The sequence below is a fragment of the Podarcis cretensis genome (genome assembly GCF_951804945.1).
Source record: "Podarcis cretensis genome assembly, chromosome: 7".
NCBI classification, from domain to species: domain Eukaryota; kingdom Metazoa; phylum Chordata; class Lepidosauria; order Squamata; family Lacertidae; genus Podarcis; species Podarcis cretensis.
In genome coordinates this window covers 24,342,990-24,369,294 of record NC_137176.1, presented here as the reverse complement: position 1 = coordinate 24,369,294, position 26,305 = coordinate 24,342,990, and the positions used below count along the sequence as shown (strand labels likewise).

At 46.0% G+C, this 26,305-nt stretch overlaps 1 protein-coding gene and 1 long non-coding RNA gene across 5 annotated transcripts in view; one reads left to right on the top strand and one right to left on the bottom strand.

Annotated features, from left to right (window-relative positions):
• The window catches only part of LOC307221024, a 115,404-nt gene that overhangs the window by 68,022 nt on the left and 21,077 nt on the right, over positions 1-26,305 (bottom strand). The gene's annotated exons all lie outside the window — the stretch shown is intronic.
• RNF152 (ring finger protein 152) overlaps positions 15,488-26,305 on the top strand; it is a 51,442-nt gene continuing 40,624 nt past the window's right edge. Inside the window, exons 1-3 of one of the 4 annotated variants that reach the window (XM_079985116.1) lie at positions 16,765-16,837; positions 17,507-17,631; positions 23,844-23,928. The gene's annotated coding sequence lies outside the window, so the exon portion shown is untranslated. Of the gene's footprint in view, positions 15,614-15,841; positions 16,004-16,764; positions 16,838-17,506; positions 17,632-23,843; positions 23,929-26,305 lie in introns of those variants that run through there. The other 3 variants (XM_079985114.1, XM_079985115.1, XM_079985113.1) reach the window with 3 other exon arrangements.

Sequence of the window (26,305 nt, the reverse complement as noted above, 5' to 3'; positions counted from 1 at the left end):
GGACTGTACCCACAAGTGTGTTTTATAAGCTGGTCTCCGACCGTAATAAATTATCTATCTACCTACTGTAGTTTTCGCTCCAAAACACACACTTTTTTGCTCCTAGAAAGTAAGTGAAAATGCCTGTGCGTGTTAAGGAGCGAATGCACGGATCGGAGCCATGGCTGCCGTCAGTCAAGCAAAGCGGGAGCCGCTTACACACTCTACGAGGCTCTCGCTTTGCTTGCTTTAAAGCGACCTGGAGCCGGGGAGGAGGGAGGGAAGGAGAGCCATGGCAGCAAAGCGGGCAGCAGCCGCTTACACGGGAGGAGGGACAGACGCTAGCAAACGTCCGTGCGCTCTCTAAACAGAGCAATGAGGCTGCAGAGGGACGGCAGGAAAGATAAAATTTAAGCAACCAGCAGCAAAATAAAACCAACCTCGAGCTCTGAGCCACACAGTGAAAACCAGGAAGTTAAACATCTCTGAATCGCACAACTCCCTTCCCTCCGTAGGTCTTATTCTCAGCTTTTATAACTGCATATTATTCCATAATCTATATTTTATATCAATCCATATTATCCATAGTATTTGTTACATCACAAGTGAAATTAAAATCCTGCTAATGTTTCCATCTGCTTGCAGTGGTCTCCTAAACAACTTATACATTTTTCCCATTCTTTTTAAAACAGTTTTGGTCTTCTTGGTTCCTGAGTTTTCCAGTCAGCTGTGCCATTTCAGCATAGTCCATCAGCTTAACTTGCCATTCCTCTCTGGTAGGGACTTTTTCTTCTTTCCATCTCTGGGCTAGTAGCATCTGAGCAGCTGTTGTCCCATACATAAAAAGCCTTTTCTGATCATGTTTTGTTTTGTTTTATAATTTTAAAAACCCTACCAGAAGCACAACGCTGATCCAAACTGTAAGGTATAATTAGGTTAAAGTTTTTTTTTCTTCCCTTAAGCATCAGAAGTTAACCAGATTTTTGTCTGGTGACTTTATTTTAAACAGAGATTCAGTGACAAAAGCAACTCCGAATAGCCAAAGTCTCTGTGACAGAATTATCGCCGGTTGCACAGGGATGCGTCTAAATTGTGGATTTGTCTCCATAATGAGAAGGCGGCAGGGAGGTGACTTATCACCCTCAGCAATCCTTTTTGGTGTATGGTATGGCTGAACAGGTCTGAGAAATATGGGTCTCTAGCAAGCGGCAACTTGCAAGGGCAGCTGTTTTTGCAGCATAAAAATAATCTAATAGTGAAGGAAGAGAAGGCTGAGCTGGTTGAGAGCAAGAGGAGCGAGAGACTTGAGGCTGATTCCCTACTCAACAGAGGTTTACAATCTGCTCCTCTTTCAAATAATAAGCAGCATTCTGGGAAGGAAGAAAACCAAAAGAGGCCTGGACAAAGGGGTCAGCCTCTTTTCTTTGGCCTTTGCCTCACCCTCGGCCGGCTGGCCATTGTCCTCCCTGGCCGAGGGTGGGTCAAAGGCTGGCCCAAGCAGGTGGGAGGCACCTGCCCAGGTGAGCCCTCACTCGGTACCGCAAACCCCGCCCACTTGTGGGAAAGGGAGGGCGGAAATTATCACTGCGGTATTCTTTGTATACAAAAGGAAAGTATCGGCAAAATAATAAGTGTTTTTAAGAGATGGGCCCAATTCTCTGGCTCTTTCTACTGAGCAGGTAACACTGATGTTTTCCATGATTTTGCTGTTGAAGGACCAAACTAGATGTTGATGTTAAATGTGCGTAGCTCCCCACTTCCTAGATAAAAGTTGCGGCGGGAATCGTGATCAGAGATGAGACGGCGTGAAGGATGAGGGGTTTTAACACTCCTCCCCTGCAGTCACAATGATACATCCTTCATGCACACATACAAAGGTAAAGGTAAAGGGTAAAGGGATCCCTGACCATTAGGTCCAGTCGTGACCGACTCTGGGGTTGTGGCACTCATCTCGCTTTATTGGCCGAGGGAGCCGGCGTACAGCTTCCGGGTCATGTGGCCAGCATGACTAAGCCACTTATGGCGAACCAGAGCAGCGCACGGAAACACTGTTTACCTTCCCGCCAGAGCGGTACCTATTTATCTACTTGCACTTTGATGTGCTTTCGAACTGCTAGGTTGGCAGGAGCAGGGACCGAGCAACGGGAGCTCACCGACCTTCTGATCGGCAAGCCCTAGGCTCTGTGGTTTAACCCACAGCGCCACCCATGTCCCTTTTTGCACACATACATGCAAAGCTCCAATTAGTCCTGAGACAAAAGCTCCTATTGACACCCGTGGAAGCTTGCCTCCTGGAGCTAGCAGCATCCCTGGGGAGCAATTTCCATCTTCATGAGGTTACAGCTGATCTGCTCTACTGCAGTTACCGTTATGCGGCGCAGGGCAGAATCTAAAGATGTTGCATTGCACCCATGCATTGCATGTCACTCCTGTTTTGCGTTTTCCTCTGTGCAAGTCATGAGGCGCGCGCGCACACACACACACTGCTTTCTCTAGCAAGAAGCACTAGCAGCTCAGTGGTCCCTTCACACACACAGTCCCTGTGTAGCACACCCACTTGTGTAGCAACGGCTCAGCAGCTGGTCTACATGAAGAGGACAGTGAGAAGTGATTTCAAGTCTGCTGGGGGAATAACAAGTAATGGACTGGCAGTCTGCCCAATAAACTGATGTTGGGAGGGAGGGAGGAGGTGTGTCTCAATGATGGGAGCTGGTCAAAACTGAAGGTATCCTGAGCATGAGTGAGTTGCACAGTTAACTAAAGGCAATGTGTGCTTTTTAGCGCCAATCACTCTGATTTAGAGTTCTGCAAGAGAGATCAGTTGGTAGAGCATGAGATTCTTAGGCTGGATCTAGACACATTAGGAAAGAGTGATCTGAAGTTTACAGCTTGTTAAGACCTTGAAGGAGAACTACCTGAAAATGATTTACAGATGGTATCTAACTCCGAGTAGACTTGCTAAGATGTATAAGACTGAATCAGATAAGTTCTGGAGATGCAATGAGACTGAGGGTACATTCTATCATATGTGGTGGACCTGTAAAAGGGTAAAAGAGTATTGGGAAATAATTCATAATGAATTGAAAAAAATGTTTAAAAGGACTTTTCAAAAAAACAAACAAAAACCAGAGTCCTTTTTGTTGGGGATAATTCAGACCGAAATTCCCAGGTGTCAAAAAAGGTTATTTATGTATGCCACTACTGCGGCCCATGTTTTGTTAGCCCCAAAATGGAAATCGAGCGAAGTCCCAACTAAAGAAAGAATGGCAGCTTAAAAAGATGGAATATGCACAGCTTGCAGACCTAACATAAAGAATAAGAGAAGAAGAAGAATATACATTTAAAGAAGATTGGAAAATGTTTATTAAATATATTGGGGGGGGGAGAATTGTGTATATTTGAAAACGTGGGCAGCATGAAGATAAATTGAACTGTGTAAATAAGTTTTGGTGGATGTAATAATGGAATACTGAATGGTTCAGAAAGAAAGAAAGAAAGAAAGAAAGAAAGAAAGAAAGAAGGGACTCCATAGTGCTATCTGGTGTCACGGTGTTATAACACATATAACACATATAAAACGCTTTTTCTTTACCAATGTAGCCAAGTCCTTAATCTCAGGGTTGTGAGTTCAAGCCCCACATTGGGCGAAAGATTCCTGCATTGAGGAGGGTTGTACTAGATGATCCTAGTGGCCTCTTCCAGTTCCAGCCACTCTGATTTAGCCCTAGCACTGCACCATTTCAGCTTTGGGCCTCTTTCTCTGGGTAGACCACAGGCAGTGACAAAATGACTTGTATGCTAAGCTTGTGCTTGTTTCTGCTGAGCAATGGCTCCGCTTATGGTGTTTTACCCACTTTAGAAAGCTTTAGATTGTGGGTGGGTATGGCACCCTGAACTCCTTTGGGAGAAAGGGCGGGATATAAATTAAATGTGCAAATAGATAAATAAACGCTTGCGCCCTGCACACGAGTGAAGCACAAAGGGGCCCAAAGTGTAGCATGATTATAAGGTGGGTCATTTTCCGAGGGGTTAAGCACGGAGCTTATCTCTTCACCCTGCTCTTTAGCTGAAAAGACTCCCCAGGGCAGCTCACGAAAATTAGTTTTGAGATAGTGCCTGCCCTCAGGTTTCGTCTAAAAGACACAACACACAAGGAAAAAGGGAGGGGGCGGGAGGAGGGGATGGGAAATGGAAGCTCAGGCACTAGTTCTTATACAGTCGTACCTTGGATCCTGAACGCCTTGCAAGTCAAACGTTTTGGCTCCCGAATGCTGCAAACCTGGAAGTTTGCGAACGTTCTTTGGAACCCAAATGTCTGATGCAGCTTACACGGCTTCCAATTGGCTGCAGGAAGCTGCGCTTTGGTTTCCGAATGTTTTGGAAGTCAAACAGATTCCATTTGACTTCCAAGGTACCACTGTAATGATGATTTAGGATGGAAACATTCAACTGAATGGAATGGCTGTGTGTGCTAAAACCTGGAGGTAACGAGAGAGAGAGAGAGAGAGAGAGAGAGAGAGAGAGGGGGGGGGGGGGGGAGAGAGGGAGGGAGGGAGGGAGGGAGAGAAAGCGAACTGGTCTATCTCCCCTGCTTCTTTTCCATTGCTCTGTTCTGCAACCTGATGGAACATCTGTTGCTAGGTGACGGTTGGCAGGGGCCAAGGGTTTCTCAACTGATGCGGTGGGAAAGCCCTACTTAACTTTGCTTCCTTTGCTGAGCAGGGATTTGAATTCAAGTCTCTCTCCTCATATGAGTCTCCCGGTTCTCTCGCTACTAGCCGTCCTGGAAAGAAAAAGGAGGCGGAAGAATCGGTACCTGCTGGCATTGTTGCTTGGGTAAATAGAAATGGAGGTATCAAGCATGGATGCTGTTGCAAAAAGAGCTAAAAGCAATAGCAGCACTGCGCTGACTATTGATCAAGGGTTTTTAAAAGCTGCACATATATGTTGTCAAAAACAGAGTCAACAGTCTCATGGGTTTAGGCCTGCTCTGTATTATAAGCCACTACTTAGGCCCTTAATATGCAACATAAACAAGTCAAGGGCAAATTCCTGACTCGCTTCCTCGTTATTATAAAATGTTTATTCTCCCTGTCAAGCTATGCTGTGTGCCTAGCCCTTTTAAAGCCATACGAAGCATAAATGGGTTCTTAAACACACAGGCTGCCTCCTATTTATAACAACAAAACGGCATATAAGAATTTATTCAGGCAGGGTTGGTTTTCATAAAAGCAGCATGCTTAGAATTCTTTCACTTTCTTATCATTTCTGGATGGCCCCGGGATCCGCATTTTGAACCGTTAACTCTTTGCAAGTCCGTACGGTTGCGCCGAACATGGTCACAATCCCCAAATATGGTCTTGTCAGTTTGCAGAACATTGCAGATGTGACCTGCATATAATTTCTGTGTCACCCATGTGGAATTTGTGCAAGCTGAAATATTCCTGAGGGGGGAAATAGCTGCTTGGAGCATCATGCAAGGAAGGCGACGAGTATAAGATACCTATCAGCAGTGGGCATTAACTCGTGAGAAAGGATTTTTTTAAAAAAGAAAAAAGAAAAGAGAAAAAAAGAAAAAATGATCTGAGGATTGGCGAAAGGCCTATGAACAACAATACAGTGGTACCTCGGGTTACGAACTCAATTCATTCCAGAGGTCTGTTCTTAACCTGAAACCATTCTTAACCTGAGGTACCACTTTAGCTAATGGGGCCTCCCGCCACCGCCACGCGATTTCTGTTCTCATCCTGAGGTAAAGTTCTTAACCCGAGGTTACTACTTCCGGGCTAACAGAGTCTGTAACCCGAAGTGTTTGTAACCCGAGGTACCACTGTATTGTAAGAGAGCCAAATGGGCAGTGGTTTAGCCTTACGAATATGGGCACCCTGGGATAAAATAAATCATTTGCAGGGTTAAAAACCATGAGCTGAACTATCTGCTTCCTTCTCCCACCCACTGGACCATGTAGCTAGGTAGGTCCTCCTGACTGACATCCATCCTACAGCTGGAATGGGACATCTTCTTTCAGCTCCCACTTTGTGGGCTTGTTGGTAAGAAACAAAGGGATGCCTACCAGTATTTACTTGAATGTAATGCACGATCGAATCTAATGCGCACCTTCATTTTCAGGACATAATTGGACCAAAAAGGGGAGCATTACATTCAAATAAATATGGTACTTCTTACCACATACCTGAATGGACAGTATCTGTTCAATTCCTTCCATACAGGATGACTTATCCTTTGTAGTGGCTGTCTTGGGGTACACCTCTCCTTCTCTTCTCAACCTCAATGGGGAGTGGCAGGCGAGCCAGGTACAGTGGTACCTCGGGTTAAGAACTTAATTCATTCTGGAGGTCCATTCTTAACCTAAAACTGTTCTTAATCTGAGGTACCACTTTAGCTAATGGGGCCTCCCACTGCTGCCGTGCGATTTCTGTTCTCATCCTGAAGCAAAGTTCTTAACCCAAGGTACTATTTCTGGTATGGAAGTGAGAGCTGGACCATAAAGAAGGTTGATCGCCAAAGAATTGATGCTTTTGAATTATGGTGTTGGAGGAGAATCTTGAGAATCCAATGGACTGCAAGAAGATCAAACCTATCCATTCTTAAGGAAATCAGCCCTGAGTGCTCACTGGAAGGACAGATTGTGAAGCTGAGGCTCCAATGCTTTGGCCACCTCATGAGAAGAGAAGACTCCCTGGAAAAGACCCCGAAGTTGGGAAAGATGGAGGGCACAAGGAGAAGGGGACGACAGAGGACAAGATGGTTGGACAGTGTTCTCGAAGCTACCAGCATGAGTTTGACCAAACTGCGGGAGGCAGTGGAAGACAGGAGTGCCTGGCGTGCTCTGGTCCATGGGGTCATGAAGGGTCGGACACAACTAAACAACTAAACAACAACTATTTCTGGGTTAGTGGAGTTTGTAACCTGAAGCATCTGTAACCTGAAGCGTCTGTAACCCAAGGTACCACTGTATAGGGGACGGGGGGCGGCTTCAGCTCTCCCAATATTGTGAGGCAGGGGGCCATGGCCCCCATATTGGCTACCATCCTCCACTGCTGCTGGGCACCCTCTGTGCGCCCCAGCCTCCGGCAGCCCAGGAACCGGGTGGCAGCTGGGACGAGCAAGATCTTTGCTTTGCTAGTCTCAGCATCCGCCCAGCAGCTCGGGAACCCAGGATCCCAGGAGCGCAGGGCGGCAGTGCAAAGATTGCCCTCCATGTGTCCTGCCTTGCCTCAGCGCATGTGGCACACAGTGTCATGTGACATGTCATGTGGTTGCGCTCCTTCAATGTGGGGGGCAAGTCGGCGCCCCTGGGGAGGGGGATTCCTTCCTCTTCTGGAAAAGATCCCAGCCAAGTCGGGCTCTGAGAGCCAGTAGGTCCTGACAAGTAGCAAGACGAACAAATGAATCCTGGGTTTGTGCTGATATAGCAGCCAGGTCTGTAAAAGGTTGGTGATGTTGATTTCTTCAGCATATTTCATGGCATGCAATCATATCTGATCAATGTCAACTGATATGACTTTAGTGAACTAGTAAAAACCATGACCCTTCATTTCATGTGCAAAACTGCTCTAGCTGACGCTCGTGCTGCTGGGAAACTGTGTTGTTTTTATTTTTCTGTTGCAGCTGAAATGGAAGGAACTGTTAGGATTGCACAGAATTCATGTCCATGAAGAAAATACTGACCCGTGTTATGTGATGTCAGTTCCATAGAGCCAAGGTTTTTTTTGTCAAACTCTGCCATGTTTTTCCGAAACGAGTGCATTTCTGGACTTATAATCCTGTGTCAGGATTTACTTGTCTTTTGCCTTCTAAGGATGTTGTGTGTGTGTGCATGCATGTTGAAGAAAACCCTGGCTATTTTAAAATTGTTGTTGTTGTTAAAACAAACTTCTTTGTCTTTAATCAATTAGAATTTGCCTTTTTCTATTTCAGTTTAGGGAGTTATCAATTGAATATTTTGACCAAATTAAGATTTTATTTATTTCCAGGTATTTGAATACATATTTTGTAAAGGTCTAGCATGTGCAATCCCTGCGCCACAAAACACTACACAAGAGTAATTTTTGTTACCCAGATCGAGGGAAGTAATAGTACCACTCTATTCTGCCTTGGTCAGACCTCACCTGGAATACTGTGTCCAGTTCTGGGCAGCACAATTTAAGAAGGATGTTGACAAGCTGGAACGTGTGCAGAGGAGGACAGCCAAGATGATCAAGAGTCTAGAAACAAAGCCATATGAGGAACGGTTGAAGGAGCTGGGTATGTTTATCCTGGAAAAGAGAAGTCTGAGAGAAGATTTCATAGCCATCTTCAGGAAGAACTTTCTTACAGTCGACAATGGAACAAACAATGGAGAGGTTATGGACTCTCATTCATTGGAGGTTTTTAAGCAAATGGCCTTCTGTCATGTATGATCTAGTTGAGATTCCTGCATTGCAGGGGTTGGACTAGATGACCCTCGGGGTCCCTTCCCATTCTACAGTTCTATGATTCTGTGTTGTAGGAATCAGACAACCATTCACATCTCTATTCAAAGGCACGTAGCAACTCTGATATTAAATGCATATATGAACAGTCTGATGCTGCAGAGATTAGTGGTAAATGGCCCACCCAGGTTCCAAACATATGTAGATTTCTTATATTGTGACGAACCATGTTCTGTCTAACTCAGTCATCTCTGCTTGTCTGACAAAATAAACACAGCTCCTTGCAGGTAGAGATGCCAGAGACTCAACCTATGACACTGAAAGCACGCTGTATCTCACTCATCTGCCATACCTCACCTCCCAATCTGCCTTGTTCCATGCGCACAAAGTCTTATGCATATGTAAGCGGACCTTCTCATCAGTGCAGAATCTCTGTTTTGCTGCTCACAGTGGGATCCTGCATCAGAATGCAGAACAGATACCAGCTGTTCTGAGCAAGCAATAACCTCCTGGTGTATGGCAGGATTGGATCGTTAGACCTGCCCAGAGTTTAATTTTGGAGAAGGGCGGGGGGTGGGGTGGTGGAAATTGGTGCTTATGGCTCCAAAAGTCATTTCCTCTTATTTGGAAAATCGGTGAGGCTCAGGCTTGGTGATTGTTGGGTCAACTGTCAGGACACTTTAATTAGAAACCTTTCCTCTGCAGACTCAGAGGAAAGTCCCAGCGACAGAGTGTATATAGGATTGCAGTCTTAAATTACATTCTGGCCACCTTTTTCATAACAAAACAAAATATTTAGGGATGACCAAATATTCATAGGTGGCATCAAATAATGAAATAAAATAAATGGATATTTGAATCAAACTTAATGAAAATCCATTCTGTAATTCAGAGACACTGCCAATAGTCAGACCTGATGATAGATCACTCCCCTTGACAATAAATACTGTGGGGGACGTGGGTGGCGCTGTGGTCTAAACCACTGAGCCTTGGGCTTGCCGATCGGAAGGTCGGCAGTTCGAATCCCCACAACGGGGTGAGTTCCTGTTGCTCGGTCCCTGCTCCTGCCCACCTAGCAGTTCGAAAGCACGTCAAAGTGCAAGTAGATAAATAGGTACCACTCTGGTGGGAAGGTAAACGCTGTTTCCATGTGCTGCTCTGGTTTCGTCAGAAGCGGCTTAGTCATGCTGGCCACATGACCCGGAAAAACTGTCTGCAGACAAACATTGGCTCCCTCAGCCAGTAAAGCGAGATGAGCACCACAACCCCACAGTCATTCGCAGCTGGACTTAACTGTCAGGGGTCCTTTACCTTTAAACAAGTGAGAGAAAGAATTGAGACCCTACGCAAGACACACCCAACATGAAAAATTTCACGGAATAATAAAAAATGCTTAATATTGTAGATGCAGTTACTATTTTATTTTGAGAATTAGAATTTGCCAATCTACATTTCTAACAGCCTTTCGAAACATGATTCCTGTATTAAGATGGGACGCTAGTAAATTTAAAATATATAATGTATGTCTAATATTTACACCACTAAAATAATGTTATTCCTATGGAAAGAATAATCACCAAACAGAAGACGTTCCCTGAATGATGTTCAAAGTCAGGCTTTGACAAATCTCGGAAAGTTCTAGAGTTGGGGCACTGCAAGTGATTATTTCTGATCACTTCTCAAAAGAAAGTGCTAGAAGAGTCAAATTCTTCCATTGTGTTGCATGGATGGATGCCCAATTGGTTTCAGTATAATGCAGGGTTAGTTCACAAATACATATTTATCATTTAGTAACTGCAATTGCAAGCAGTGACTTTGGAAGTGTGAAATTAAACTGCAATCCCAACGAAGTAAGTCTCACTGAATTCAGCAGACCTTATTTCCAAGGAGACATCATAGGCAGAACGTTCATGTTACTCAATACCAAGCAATGTTTTCAATAGTCTGTTTCACGACGCTGCCAATCATTTGAGTGACTTTTAGATTTCCAGTCATTCTGGGTAAAATATTTTTTAGAAAAATCTTCCACCTGCTACCTTGTCTTTCAGAAAGAGAATTATGCCCAAATTGCTCATGCAATATTTATTTGCAGCAGTTCTGTTGGAAATGTGAAAGCAAAAAGGAACTAAAAAACAAAACAAAAAAACCCTCTCTCTGGGTATGGTCAAGCCCTAGAGAAATCATTCCTCCTTTTTTCCTGGGTCACTCAAGGAAGCTCAATTCCTTGAGAACGAACAAAAAAAAAACATCCAAGCTTTTATGACAAAACAAATGGTCTTAAAATTAATTCTTTAATCAACCCTCTGGCTAATGAAACTCTACAGAGAAGAAGTAGCTCTTCTCAGTACTAATTTGAATAGATATTTTTGGTATTTAGAGGTGATAATTAATGTAGCCAAAACAGTGACAGCCACACACAGGAGGGAGATATCAGCAGGAAGGGGGCGGTCTAAGGTACAACAAAAGAAAAGAAAACCCTAAGGGGGTGGGGGGAAATCTCCCAAACAGCCCGTTGAGGACTGAGGATGCATGCAGCTCAGTGTTTATTATAGAACCACATGCAAGTTTTTCCTAAAGGTAAAGGTACCCCTGCCCGTACGGGCCAGTCTTGACAGACTCTGGGGTTGTGCGCCCATCTCACTTAAGAGGCCAGGGGCCAGCGCTGGTCACGTGGCCAGCGTGGCATCGCTGCTCTGGCCAGAGCCAGAGCCGCACACGGAAACGCCGTTTAGCTTCCCGCTGGTAAGCGGTCCCTATTTATCTACTTGCACCCGGAGGTGCTTTCGAACTGCTAGGTTGGCAGGCGCTGGGACTGAGCAGTGGGAGCGCACCCCGCCGCAGGGATTCGAACCGCCGACCTTTCGATCGGCAAGCCCTAGGCGCTGAGGCTTTTACCCACAGCGCCACCCGCGTCCCTTAAGTTTTTCCTAGCTGATGTCAAAATCCCAGTCTGCACTTGCCCCCGCCAATCCACACATTTAATCTGGATTTACCCTTTCCATAGAATATCCAGTAAATTAAACAACAACACTCTGTTGCCAGTGACCCATTAACCCCCCTGAAAGTGTGCAGGATGCTGACTGACACTTGGGGCAGACAGTGGAACAGAATGGAGTATCCTGTAGGAAGGCATGGCTGGCTGGCACATTCCACATTCCACTTGTTCCAGCTAACCTGAATGGATAGGAGGGCAAATTATGGGATGCAAAGCAGGGCAAAGAGCAAGCTTGATTCTTCTTATGATCCAGGGCCAATTCTTATGTTGCGGCTATTACATGAAAGCTCACACACGGGTCATAAATTGCTAGAGCCACTAATCTTGCGTATTGTATGTGTGCACACATTAAAATGAGTTCAGGACGAACTAGGATATCGGATCTTGCAAGCAGGCCCTGCTGAAGCTGTTGCAAACATCCAGCATCCAAACAAACTCTTGGCAGCCCAACACCCCCTATAGTTTTCTGAAATAGTTTTATTTTAGTAGATTAGCCCATTTACTTAAATATTTGCTGAGAGACACATATACTGTATTTATTTTGAGCATTTTTCCCTCCAAAGAATGCTGCGCTTTGTTAAGAGTGCTGGGAATGGTAGCTCCGTGAGATGTAAACTATAGTTTCCAGGATCCTTTCAGGTGTGTGTGTGTGGGTGGGTGTGTGAATGCTAGTTTATGGTGCATATGCAGGCTTCAGCTTATTATACATAACTTGCTTTGTGTTCTGCAGCTCTGCTCTTATCTGACAGGTTTGTTGCCAAGTCCACGAAACATATGGACTTGGTACCTCCAGCCTTTGTTTCTCTTCCATCTTTTCTGCTGACACAACTCCTATCTTTCCATTCTATAGTCTACTTTCATTCCAACACTGTGTGGCCAAATCCAGAATAAACAAAACCTGTAGTAGCAAGCAATGCTATAATTCTTCCATGACAGCTACCACACACTAATACTTTACTGAGCACGGTCATTTCTGTCTCTTCCTCTCTCTCTCTCGGTGCACTCAGATTGTCACTATTTTGCGGGAGTGATTCAAGCACATACTGAATCACAGAATCATAGAATTGTTGCATTGGAAGGGGGCCTCTGGCGGTCATCTAGTCCAACCCCCTGCATTGCAGGAATCTCAGCCAAAGCATCCCAGAGAGATGGCCATCCAGCCTCTGCTTTAAAATCTCCAAAGAAGGAGAGTCCACCACCTTATGAGAGAGTTGGCTCAGTTAAAGGGCTCTATCACCCTAAGCTCAAAACAAATCTATTAAAAAAAAACCACCCAGGGGTCTTGCAGTTAGGAAAGGGACTGAGAAATTGGACCGAGAAATGTGGGTTGAACAAATGATTAACAGGTAGACGTGTAAGTCTCCCACATGCAAACAAGGACGAATGCTCATGGTACTATGACTTCCCCATATGGGCAATAAAAAGCAGACACATTCAATGAAGGTTTATTCACAGTAGACCCAATGAGCTTCCAGGTAGCTCAGCTGGTTAGAGCTTGGTGCTGGTAATGCCAAGGTCGCGGGCTCGATCCCTGCAGGTTGCGTATTCCTGCATTGGACTAGATGATCCTCAGGGTCCCTTCCTACTGTATTATTCCATGAAATGACTAAACACGACTATCTTACGACCGTTACTCTCACATCAGCTGTGAGTAAAACTTAGCTGCATGCCACCCCATTTAACCACCGCATTGTGCAAGCAAATCAGGACGAATGCTGAATTCACAGGTTATCTGGATGAAAGCAATGCTCTGCTTGGTTACTCAGAACCAAGTTCTATTCTGTGGGGCTGGTCCACTGGGGCAAATGGGGCATGCCTCCACCAACCACAATTGGCCCATCACCAGCCCCCAACTGCCTGCCATCTCATGCCAGCACTCCTCCTCCTTAGTCTCAATGGTGACTTTCTGGAACACAGAGAGGAGCAGAGCGGAATAGACTCAGATTTAGTTGGCTCTGGCTCCACCTACTGTTGGCCTCCTTACCTTTTGCCCTACCAGTCCATGGCATCCAAAGAGAGACACACACAATTTCTTTTTCTCTGCACTTAGGGGTGATTGCAGGTTACAGACGCTTCAGGTTACAGTCTCCGCTAACAATAGTACCTCGTGTTAAGAACTTTACCTCAGGATGAGAACAGAAATTGTGCACTGGTGGCGTGGCGGCAGCAGGAGGCCCCATTAGCTAAAGTGGTACCTCAGGTTAAGAACAGTTTCAGGTTAAGAACGGACCTCCGGAATGAATTGAGTTCTTAACCTGAGGTACCACTGTATAACGATTACAAATATTACATTTTGTGGAGGACTGCAATTCTGAACAATGGTGTTGAATAAAAGTATTCCGAAGAGTTAAACAAAGGTTCCAGCTCTGTTTTTTCTGCCACAGCGATATGTTACACCGGATGGCAGGAAAAGCGTCCGAAACAACTTCCCAGTGTCAAGTGGCCCCTACTCCAGCGATAACATTTTGAACAAGATTGATGGCCGCCATCTTGTTGAGAATCTCTATGTCTCCATCGGAATGGTCCAGGCTGCTGCCAGCAGGGTGTGGGGATTCTTGAAAGATGGTGTCGAGCTCTGTGAAATTCAACAGGCAGCAGCAAGGAAGGGTAGTGATGTGGAGAGCGTCACCTGTTGAATGTCTGGCTGCATGATGCAGCTGGTGAATGACTGAGGGTGAAAAGTGAGAAACCAGTAAAATAATTTGCCTAATCATAGGGTTGGAAAGAGGGGTCACAAGGGTCATCTAGTCCAATGCAAGAATCTTTTGCACAACACAGGGCTTGAACCCACAACTGTTGAGATGAAGAGTCTCCTGCTCCACAACAGTCACTGTCTTCATGCGCAACTGCTGCAGGTGATGCGTTGCAGACATGCTCAGAGGCACTCTCTCCTTTTTTACGTCCCAATACTGACTGGAACTTAAGGAACATCCTCCTTTCCTTGCCCGCAAATGAAAAACAGGGATGGGGAGATTGTTACCTGCATGCAGCTGCAAAAGCAACCTGATTTACAATGTGTTAAGATTTATTTGTTTTATTATTATTAATAATAATTTATTTATACCCCACCCATCCGGCTGGGTTTCCCCAGCCACTCTTTGTGACTCCCAACAGATTAAAAACAGAATAAAACATCAAACATTAAAAACTTCCCTTATTAATTTTGTTCTCTGTGTCGTCTGATGTGTCCACCCACTACTTAATAAATATCATTCCTATCTTACAGGGAGCTCAAAGTGGTGTTGCACATGGGACTCTCATTCCTCACCCCATCCTCCTTCACGGCTGGGTGGGAATTTGAATGCTGGTCTCCCCAGGTCCTGATCCAGCCACCGTAACCAACTAGACTGCACAGCCACTGATTTACCACCGAATCATGGAATTGTAGAGTGGGAAGGGACCCTGAGGGTCATCTAGTCCAACCCCCTTACAATGCAGAAATCTTTCGCCCAACATGGGGCTCAAACCCACAACCCTGAGATTAAGAGTCCCACAGTCCTTGGTACTTTTACGATCGCCCAGAATTAGCAAACTATATAACACGATGGCTTTTAGGATAGTCACAGGCTGTACGTTTGCAGACGGTTGGCATTTTTGCACACACAGAAACACACGTACACTACATAAAATTGTGCTTGGCAACTGAGAATAACACCTCGTGCATCCGATGAAGTGAACTCTGGCCCCTGTGAGCTTATTACGCTACAATAAACATGTTCTTCAAAAAATTTAAAAGGTGCCACATGAGCTGTTTGACAGTGGAACTGCCTGCCACAAGACTTGTTGGACTCTCCTTCCATGAGATTCCTGCATTGCAGGGGGTTGAACTAGATGACCCTCGGTGTCCCCTCCGACTCCACAATGCCGCGACTCGTTTGAGATGCTTCCTCTGCCTCTGTCGCTGGCAGAAGCCGGCGGAAGCTTGAGTTGGATGGGCGGGAAATGATTCGTTAGTGGGTTTTTTTGGGAAACGGGGAGGGAAGGTGAGAGAGAGAGGTGCGCGGGGGGGGGGGGGGAGAGAATGTCAGGAAAGGGGCGGGACGCGAAGGGAGGGGGCGGATCCTTCCCGTCCCGCCTCCAGTTTCTTGTACATTCAAGGCTCTCTCCGGCAAGCATCCCCCTCCCTCCCTCGCCTCCTCCGTCTTCAATTTGCTGCCGACGGCGGATCAGGCAAGATTTCAGAGGCTGCAGGCTGCCTGAATGGGTAGGAGCTCTGCGGAGCTGTGCAAAACGCGTGCTTGCTTTTAAAACCATTATATATATATATATATATATATATATATATATATATCTGAAAAACCAGCCTCCAAACTCATATCCTGCCTCAGCTCCAGCTGGCTTGCTAGCGGGGGGGGGGGCATACGCTGCATTTGGACCAAAAAATAAAGGGGGGGGGGGTTGGCCGGGGGTGGCGGCGGCAGAGATAAGCGCACACTATACATATCTCGGACATCTATGCAGAAAAGGGCCAGCGAGCGTCGATTTTCCTCTTCCCTCCCCCAGCTTTAACCTTTTAGCCTTCCCATCCAAACTGTTGAATGCAGCAAAGGCAGCGAGAGTCTGATTTGAAAGGAGGATTTGTCATGCAAGAGGGGTGTGTGTTTTTGTGGAGGAGAGTTGTTTTGTAATTTCCAAGAAAAGCAACAGAAAAGGGTGGGGGGGAATATACATATATATTAAAAAGTCTGCTTCCTCCTTCTCAGGTTTTCTGCATATCAGGGCTTGCAGAAGCAACTAATGACCCAAACCTAGCCTTGTCTACTCGGAAGTAATTCCGTGGGGCTCACTCAGGTAAGCGGGGCATGGGGTTGCAGCCTTACCTGGGAGTAAGCCCTACTCAGCAGGGCTTATCCCTTGAGGAGGCATGCATAGAGGGTTACTCCGCGCATAGGCATATTGGGGGGGGGGTCTGGGGATTGGGGGGCGCTGGGCACGTGCATTGGGGTTTGAGTGCTGGCAAGTTGCTTGTGTGTGAAGAGAAGGGTTTTGGTGGGATGCAATATGTCCTTAGATGCCTTCTCTGGAGCAGTGGCCAAATCTGCGAACCAGCAAGCCTCTACTCTCCATCCACCCTGCTCACTCTCTAGAAACAGTTAAGGAGGCGCATATATATATATATATATATATATATATATATGAAATCACTCCCTACTTTGAAAGCAAAAAAAGAAATGCAAGTTAGCTAGCTTGTAAGCCACCCAGCTGCATCTTGGGGGGGATGGTTGTGGCTGTGTTATGTTTTCTTTTTGTACCTCCCAGCATGGATTCTCTCCCCCCCCCCAACACCTCTCAGAGGAGGGGCCAGCACAAGAAGAGACAGATGTTTGGTTTTGTGTGTCTGTGTGTGTCCCTTTCTTTTTCCATTTGGCCAGATTCTGCCTGACAGGGGTGTAGCTGGAAGGGCAAGGCAAAAGAGCAAGAGCTTAGGGTATATGAAGCATTGCGGGTCGGGTTTTTTGGGGGAGGGTGTTTGTTTTTGTTTTAAAGAAAGAGACAGAAAAGGGTTTGTGTGTTATCCTTGGGAGTGGGGGTAAAAGGCTTTTGTGCCTTGTGCCGTTCTGAAAACCCACGCGCCCTTTTCGCCTTTTATTTTATTATTTTAAAGGGGGAGGGAGCTGGTGGTGGTGAGTTGGGTTGCTAGGGAGTGGAGGTGATGGTGACAGAACAGTCTGATTATGCAAGTTGATCAGCGGCTGTATTTATATATAGCTTCACCCAGGCAGGCAACTATATTCTGTCCACATCAAGTCTAATCTGTAATAGCTACAGGCTGTCTGTTTCTCTTGCTGGCAAGGAGGGGGGGGGGTTGCCCGAAGGGGTAGGCTGCTTCACGAAAGAGCGATGGAGAAGATTTCAACTTGCTTGCTCGTTAAATAGAGATCTGGCAAACATGCAATGGAATATTCTCCCGTCAGTCCCGTTTCGTGACTCTTCCTCCCCCCTGCCCCCCGCCCCTTTTGGTCCTCCGTCTCCCAATAGATGTGCAAATCCAGGCTGAAAAAGGGACACTTTGGTTTTTTAATTTGTTGTTGTTGCTGCTGCTGCTGCCTGCTGCTGCTGCTGTTGTCTAACCCTGGCTTCCTGTAATTCACTGCAGGCAGAACAAAGCTCTGTCACAACTGTGCTTCCTGGCTGTCGCCTCCGCCTGTAAGCAGCTGAACAGTTCGCCTCCTTGATATCATCATGCAGAAAAGGATGAGCGAGACGCAATGAGAGATTCAGGTAATGCTGCCGAAAATACGTTCCGTATCTGTTGCTGCGTTAATGCTGCTATCTCTGGAGCAACGCCATGCGCCGAGATCTTGTTGAACTCTGTGTCTGTGGTTGCATCACCGCTGATTTTTAACTGAGCAATGCTGAGCCTTACAGTTCATTAACACATACCGTAAAACGAAGCTGGAGTAGAGACTGGTCTCTCTTCCTCTTAAAATGCCTCTCAAAGGAGGCAAACGTTCAGCAGTCTGAAGGGCTGGTTTCCTCCCCCCCCCCCAAGCTCTTTTGCTTTGACAATGGCAAAGAAATGAAGGCAACTTGAAATCTCTCTTCCTTGCCCATCTATTTATGGAAACAAAATTCTGGTTTTGTTAAAATCGGGGAGGCGGGGTGGAGAGAGGATATACTTTGTCTCATTAGGAAAGGTTGCTGAGAGAAAGCAAACTGGATTTTTAAAGGTAAACGGATGACTCTCGCTGTGGTGTTTTGTTCCAACAGGCAATTTCACCGAAGTGACTTTCTTTGGAAACAATTCAATCTTTTGCTGGAATAGGCTTGGAAATTGGTAAAAAATTTGAATGCAGCAAAGTTGGGGTGGGGGAATGCAAGGGGTGTGTTTGGCCAATATGTGGTAAAGGAAACACAACAAAGAAAGCTGAGCTTTTATTTGTTAATTAAGCTGTCGAGCCTTTGAATTCACAAACGCGTTTCGTTATTGTCTTGGCAAATTATTTATGATTTGTTATTTCTCTTTGTCCTTCCTCAAACCGATGGTTCCAGGTTTGAAGAATCTTGCTCATGCCTTTTGAATTATCCCCTTGGCATGATTCTATAACATACATATTTTAAAATCTGCAGGCTTCACTATGTATACAGGTCTTTTGCAACCTTTGTACCCAGGTTGAGGTCACAGTCCCCTCCAAGGGATTTTCACCAGATCTCCTCTCGCTGGTTTTCTTCAAGTACCATTCTTGTCATTGTGCTTCTGCACTCACTGAGTTTTGTATTGGTATTTTTTTTTAAATTACTGCTCTTTGTTAGGAACTTTTTGTGGGGAGAATTGAGGAGTATTGCAACATTTTTATTAAAATAAATAAATGTACCATTAATAAGATTGCAACCAGAACCTGGATCTATGCGAAACAAGCAAATAAGAAGGGGGGGGGACACACCAAATCCACCCTCCCCCACTCCTCTTGTGCTCCTTTCCCACCTTGTGCCTTCATTTGCAATAAAATTAAAGAACTCGGGGGAGAGCTTAGCTAAGTGGATAATTCGTAACAGCTGCCGCTTTTCCAAGGTGACATTTCTACAGCTGTCAAGGAAAGCACAGAGAGAGAGAGAGAAAACTTTGGGCGCAGTCTGTAATGCTCTGCTCCTACATAATCAGCATTTCAATAACTACGACTTGCATGGGACCTGTTCTTAGTGGATAATATGGCCCAGACAGGAATGCGTTCAGGGGAAAATATGGAGGTAGTTCGTGCAATGACCTCTCTGAAAACCAGTAGCCTTCTGCTCTGGGAATGTCTTGGTGTGACTGTTCACATTTCAGTGGCAACAATCTCAAATGGATTTTGTGAATGTCTGAAAGCAGTCTTATTTTCCTATTTCCGCCCCGGTTATCACTAGTGAATCCTGACCAGCTCATCCGGGCGCCTGGCAGCATTTCCTGGTGTGTCTCCGGGTTCTCTGAATAGTCACGAGGTCTGTGGAGAGTTCACTAAATTGTAAAAACTCACATAATGCAGAGATGTAACCCCGTATTGAAAAGGGTTGCTTTTCACAGTCCATGACGTGATTTCCATTAACTTTAATGGGATTAAAGGTCATCAAAGCACACAATGCAGCAACCTAGCTGAAGCTAACGCAGTTCTGGATCTGGTCAATGCCTGGATGGGACACCACCTGGGAGCTTTGTGCATGAGCTTGCTAGAAGAAAGGTGCAAGAGAAATATTAGAGTAAGAGCTTCTATGGTTTAGTGTGAGTGCATAAGTTGTAGTCTGCGTTTGCATGTGACGCTAAATCATAGATGAGCCACAGCAGAGGTGGTTTTAGGGTGGTGCAACCAGGGCAGCCATACTGTAGGGGGCGCCACAACAACTTTGTAGAATGGAACTTGAGAGGTGGTATGTGTGTATGTGCCAAATTGTAGTGTTTCATGGGGCGCTGCCAAAATTTGAGAGCCCAAAGTCTGCCACTGACCACACTCCTCCTCTTGAGGAGCTTTCACTTGAACCACAGTTGAACGCTATGTCCGTCAAGGTTGATCTTCCAGTTCGCTGAAACAAGCCAGCCGTTTTAAACTTTGGCTTGAAGTTGGCTTGTTTCAGTGAGCCGTTCTTATCTGGATTTGCATGTCACAGCTAGCTGTGGTTAATCTGATGGAGAGATCTTCTGAACTCCCTCTCTGGAGGTCCAGTGGAGTGGCCAAGGGCAGGGAAGGCATGCAACCCTATGGCTCGCTGTTAGAGAGCCTCATAATACTAAAACGTGGCTTACCGTGGTACACTGGGAATGTGCTGGTGCTCAGAGAGGAGTTGGCAGCCTCCCCGGTCTGTACTTCTGCTGTGGTTGGATTATATCATAAGCCAAATCTTGATGGTGGCGTGAGAGTGAAAAAGACCAGATAGCAGACGTAGTGGCTGTGAGCTCAATGGAATTGTGGCAACCCCTTATTTGGCTTACTGTAATGTGCAACCAAGGCCTAAGTGTAAAGGAGGCCATAGCCTGTTTTCTGACTTTGTACTAACTTGATTTCAACATTTTTAGACTCCTGTGGCTTAACTGTCCCCCAGATGTGAGAAACTTTGCTTGCACAACTTGCAGGTTCCCCAAACCAGATGGGGTACAGTCCAACGTTCCCCACTGATATTTTTGGCTGTGTCTCCACTCTAACCATTATACTACTGCAAGTTTTCGGTTTTTTTAATCTGGACAGTAAGGATGGGTTCTTTGACTGCTCTGCAGTTAAGAAATTCTTTCCCACTGAACAGAGCCAGAATATATTCCAGAACTGATACCAGGCATTTTGGTTGGCATTTGGTGAATGTTGGCTTGTTGCTTCTACATTTATGCTTCCAACTTTTAAAGCTACAGTGGTACCTCGGTTTACGAACTTAATCCGTTCCGGAAGTCCGTTCTTAAACCAAAGTTGTTCTTAAACTGAGGCGCGTTTTCCTTAATGAGGCCTCCTACCTGCCCTTCTACTGTTTGGCTTCTGTTCGTAGACCGAGGTAAAGTTCGCTAACCAGAACACTACATCCGGTTTTGCGGAGTTCTTATAAAGAATAGTTCGTAAACAGGGCTGTTCTTAAACCGAGGTACCACTGTATTTTTTATTCTGTCTGGCTTATGTAGGTGAGAATGCGTCTTTCTGTAAGTTAGCTGATTTTAAAATTGTTATATGATTTTTATTGTATTATGTAGAACTGTTGTAAAACATATAGATAGATGATAGATAGATAGATAGATAGATAGATGTCAGTATAGATATATAAACACATTTACAAACAAATACGTAAAATAATACATAATGAACCAGCTTTGGTCATATGCCACTGATTAGTGATTGGTACCCTGGATATTGATAACAAATGGTTTGGGGGGGGGTTAATATACCTCTGTGCCTTACTTTGCTCGTCTTCCTGGTCATGCTTGGTCTATGCACACGAGAAGTGAGCATGGGATATGTGGAATGGAGGTGGGGACTGCATTTCCACGGATTGGATGGAGCTGCTCAGCTCTCCTGCTGGCTCCCAATTCAGAGGACACACAGGACTCAGCTATACAGCTGCAAACAGAACATTTTAAGTGTGTTGTAAAGCGCATTATACGAATGCGACACTAGATGGCGATGGTGAGCTATGGCAAATTCCATATATTTTTCAAAATGTTTTTTTTAAAAAAGCATTTTCACAACTTTTTTTTATACGTGTTTAGATTCCAGCATGGAGTGAGCTGAGGGTACAGTGTCTAGAAAGAGAGGGGAATGTGGAAGGACTGAAGCAGGGAAAATTAAGGAAAGGATAAGGGAACAGGGATAGAACTCCTGCTTTCTCCAAGCATCCTATTCCAGTCTGTGAAATGTCATGTGGGCAGTATCTAGTTTTATACATTGATCATCCCAAAAGCAGTGACAGTGCAGTTCTGCTGGCACAGTGGCAATTCCACTTACTGTTCTACCCCCCGTCTTGCACATTCCCCAAATCTTATTCAGTGGTTTCTCACCTTTGGAATATTAATAATATTTTTTAATTTATATCCCGCTCATCTGGCTGGGTCTCCCCTGCCACTTTGGCCAGCTTACAAATGTACAAAAACACAACAAAACATCAAAATGTCCTATACAGTGGTACCTCAGGTTACATACGCTTCAGGTTGCATACTGTCAGAGCTGCCTCTAGGTCCCAGCTCACAGAGGACCAACGCTGGGCTGTCGTAATGTACAAAAGTCTTTATTGAAGTTCCATTTCCATTTCAAAGCCACAGCGCGCAGCCCTACATCTTAAACCCTAGATCGGCGAAGTCCCGTCTGAATCTCCTCCCCTCTGACACCAGTTTAAGATCCTAGCCCTGCTCCACCTTTTACGCTGCTCTCTCCTCCTCTGGGTCCTCCTGCCCGCTGGGGCATTCCCCTTTCTGGACTCTTCCGACGCTGAGTCGCTTAGCTCCTCCCCCTGCCTCCGGCGGGCTTTAGGACCCGGTTCCCAATCCTCATTCTCTGCTGTCCCACGCTCCTGTACATTTGAACTTGCCTCTCGCGCCAACCCAGTGACCTTCCTCCTGACCGTTACACTACTTCTGTCACTGCTTCCCTCTTCCGGGATACTGGCCGGATCTGACCTCCCCTCCGTTGTCTGACTCTCCGATGGAGGTGTGGTCAGCCCTGCCTTATCTTCTCTCCCTGGTGGGGAATGCACTGGCCCTGATCCTTGGGACTCTTCCCCCCCACTCTGCTCTGGTGGGGAAGCTGGTCCTGATTTCCAGCTACTGCTCTGGGAGTCTCTGCTCTCCCCTTGCTCCTGGGACGTTCCCCTTGGGAACCCCCTACCCCTAGCCACTGGCGCCCCCTTCTGTGAATCTTCCAATTCGCTGGAGAGGCTCATGGAATCTCTCGGGCCACTGTCATCTCCTACGCTGCCCTCAGATTCTTCCCCTTCGCTCTCCATCTCCCCTCTTCCCTGTGCTTCTGCTCCTGAACCCCTGACACATACGCTTCAGGTTACAGACTCCGCTAACCCAGAAATAGTGCTTCAGGTTAAGAACTTTGCTTCAGGTTGAGAACAGAAATCGTGCTCCGGCAGTGCGGCAGCAGCAGGAGGGTCCATTAGCTAAAGTGGTGCTTCAGGTTAAGAACAGTTTCAGGTTAAGTACGGACCTCCAGAACGAATTAAGTACTTAACCCGAGGTACCACTGTAAAAGCAACAAACAGACCAATAAATCAATAAAAACAACCAAAATACAAATAACAATAGTAACAACAATACTCAAAATAACCGCCAGTTCTAGCTAAACATTTAACCAACACTGACCCGACAAAAACAAACCATAGGAACCAAAACTGGAATCGTTTAAACATTTAAAACATTTTAGCTAGTCGTCCCAACCCAGCAATGTCTCAGTGGCCTCCCAGAAGCCCCTTTTAGCTGTTCAAGGTGGGTCTGAGCCCCGCCCCTAGGTCAGGTGGAAATGGGCCTTGCAGCAGCGAGCAGGCCTTTCTTCCAGCACTCGCGGCAGCAGCAGTGTCGCCCCCAGCCTCCCAGGAGCCTTTGGAAAGACATGTGGGGAGCTGCAAAAGAGAGACAGAGAAAGTTCTGTTTTGCAAGCACACGCGCCTTGCGCTAGCAGAATGAGATCTTTGGATACCACCCTAAGTCCTCCATCTCATTCATTCTGCTCAGTCTACCTTTGGTGACTTGATGCCTCTTGTCAAATTGAAATGATTGGGATAATGGCAGAGCTCAGGGTGAGAACATGAACACCCACCTGATCTCTGTCCCCATCTGCGTGATCTGTGGTGTAATTTTAGTTATAGGGCATTTGCCTTTGGAAATACCACAGCAGAGAAGCTGCCCTGAGAGAACTTAGGCCAAGGCAGTCTTGCACATTGTTAGCTATTCAAAGACCATTTTCATGTACAAACTGTTAAGACCGTTTTGTTATTCAGGGGCATTTTTACTTATGTATCCGTTGCCTTAACGCTGTCTTTTTTTGCAGCGTTGACTTGAGCACTCTCTGGCTCCCCTGGGTCATGGGGTAATTTTTCTGTTCGCAGTCTCCTGCAGAGCTAGAAGGATTACGGGTAAGCTGAAGTTTTGACTTCTACAACTTTTATATTAAAAAAGGAAAGTCAGTTATGTGTAATATTGGAAGGACAGGCCTGTGTGTCTGGTAAAGGTAAAGGGACCCCTGACCATTAGGTCCAGTCGTGGCCGACTCTGGGGTTGCGGCGCTCATCTCGCTTTATTGGCCAAGGGAGCCTACGTACAGCTACCAGGTCATGTGGCCAGCATGACTAAGCCACTTCTGGCGAACCAGAGCAGCGCACGGAAACAGCGTTTACCTTCCCGCCAGAGCGGTACCTATTTATCTACTTGCACTTTGATGTGCTTTCGAACTGCTAGGTTGGCAAGAGCAGGGACCGAGCAACGGGAGCTCACCCCGTCGCGGGGATTCAAACCGCCGACCTTCTGATCGGCAAGTCCTAGGCTCTGTGGTTTAACCCACAGCGCCACCCGCGTCCCTGTGTGTCTGGTGCAATATGATAAAAGCTATAGGTGGCAACAACAAGAGACATACCCTCAGTTTAAATTAATGGACCTAAGCCAGTCATGCCGATGAAATTTCAATGGGTCTACTCTGTGTAGGTCTAACATTGGCTGCAGTTCTCCCTTTCCACCCCCTTGTCTGAATACCTGCATTCTAAGTAGGACCTGGTTTTTCTAATGAGTAATCCGCTGGGTAATTTCTGAACAGCAACTGATTTTTATTTCCAGAAACTGATTTTTATTTCCAGAGAATCTTGTGTGTTACTGTTTGGTACATACCCCACCAACCCTCCATTAGCAACTAAAACAAGAGAGCAGGTTTCTGTAGCTGTGAATTGGGTAGAGGCTGGCAAATTAGCACAGATGATCCTATCTGGCAACTCTCCCAAAACCCTTGGCCCGCCAGTTAATTTGCTTTTTAATACCTAACAAATATGTACTGAAAATTAATGCTAGGCCTAGCCAGAACACCCGTAGGCATTTCTGTAGCACAAGGCTAGAAATTTGTGCGGTCTTGAGCTTACTGATAATAGAACCTGCAGCAGCTGATCAGCTTCAAGCTGCAGTAGAGAGAGAATAATTCAACATTTTAAGTAACTGAGTGGAGAAGGAAGCCTTAAAAGCAGTAGCCTTGAGAAATATGTTTTTGCTGGGATGCTTGAAGCCCGAGCCACAGTTTTGTGAAGTCTGATACACTGTGTATGTTTTACTCGTACAGTGGTATCTCGGGTTAAGTACTTAATTCGTTCCGGAGGTCCGTTCTTAACCTGAAACTGTTCTTCAGCGGGAGGCCCCATTAACTAAAGTGGTGCTTCAGGTTAAGAACAGTTTCAGGTTGAGAACGGACCTCCAGAACGAATTAAGTTCTTAACCCAAGGTAAAGAGTCCAGTCGTGACCGACTCTGGGGTTGCGGTGCTCATCTCGCTTTACTGGCTGAGGGAGCCAGCGTACAGCTTCCGGGTCATGTGGCCAGCATGACTAAGCTGCTTCTGGCAAACCAGAGCAGCACACGGAAACAGCGTTTACCTTCCCGCCGGAGCTGTACCTATTTATCTACTTGCACTTCGATGAGCTTTCGAACTGCTAGGTTGGCAGGAGCAGGGACCGAGCAACGGGAGCGCACCCCGTCGCGGGGATTCGAACAGCCGACCTTCTGATTAGCAAGCCCTAGGCTCTGTGGTTTAACCCACAGCGCCACCCACATCCCTAACCCAAGGTACCACTGTGATTATTTAGCAATATCGACTTCTAGCCTTGGGTCTGGTGTGATGGTCGCTGCCGTGTGACAAAGAATGTTGTGCCGTACTGGCTTGACGCACTGAAGTCTGGTTCCGTTCCAGTTTGTGCAGAGAGGTTGAATATTCCTGTTGTGGTGTGGAAGGTGGAACAAGTCAATTCACCCAATCTGTTTAGTAGGCCAGTGTATAGTCCAAAGAAGACCACCACTCCTATTCTCTGCTCCCAAGATAATGGGACTGGAGAGGGGCTGCTGTTGCTGCCACCCCTTTAAATTAAGTAGAAGGGTCAGCAATGCTACTGAGCTGCTTTTACGCAGGCTCAGCTGAGGAACACTGCCTTAATTTGGGGCGGACGTAGATGGAAAGTTGACTTGTTTCTTTTTTCCTGTCCATAACCCATTTGCCTTGAAGCAGCTTGGAAGGTTGCACTGCTGCAACTTTTTTTATACATAACTTAATTTACCTTCTCTGGCTTCCTCTTTTTCAGGCCTTAAAAACATGTTATATTTACTGCACAGCAGCGGAGTGAATACTGCCAGCCAGTTCACAGGGCTCAAGCTATTTCATATGTTTGTTTTAGCTTTTGGAGGGTCAGGGCAAGAAGGTCTTTTTTTTAATCCTTTTCTTTGCCATCTTTCAAAGCAGGTCTACGCTTTGTGCCCTGTTACTATT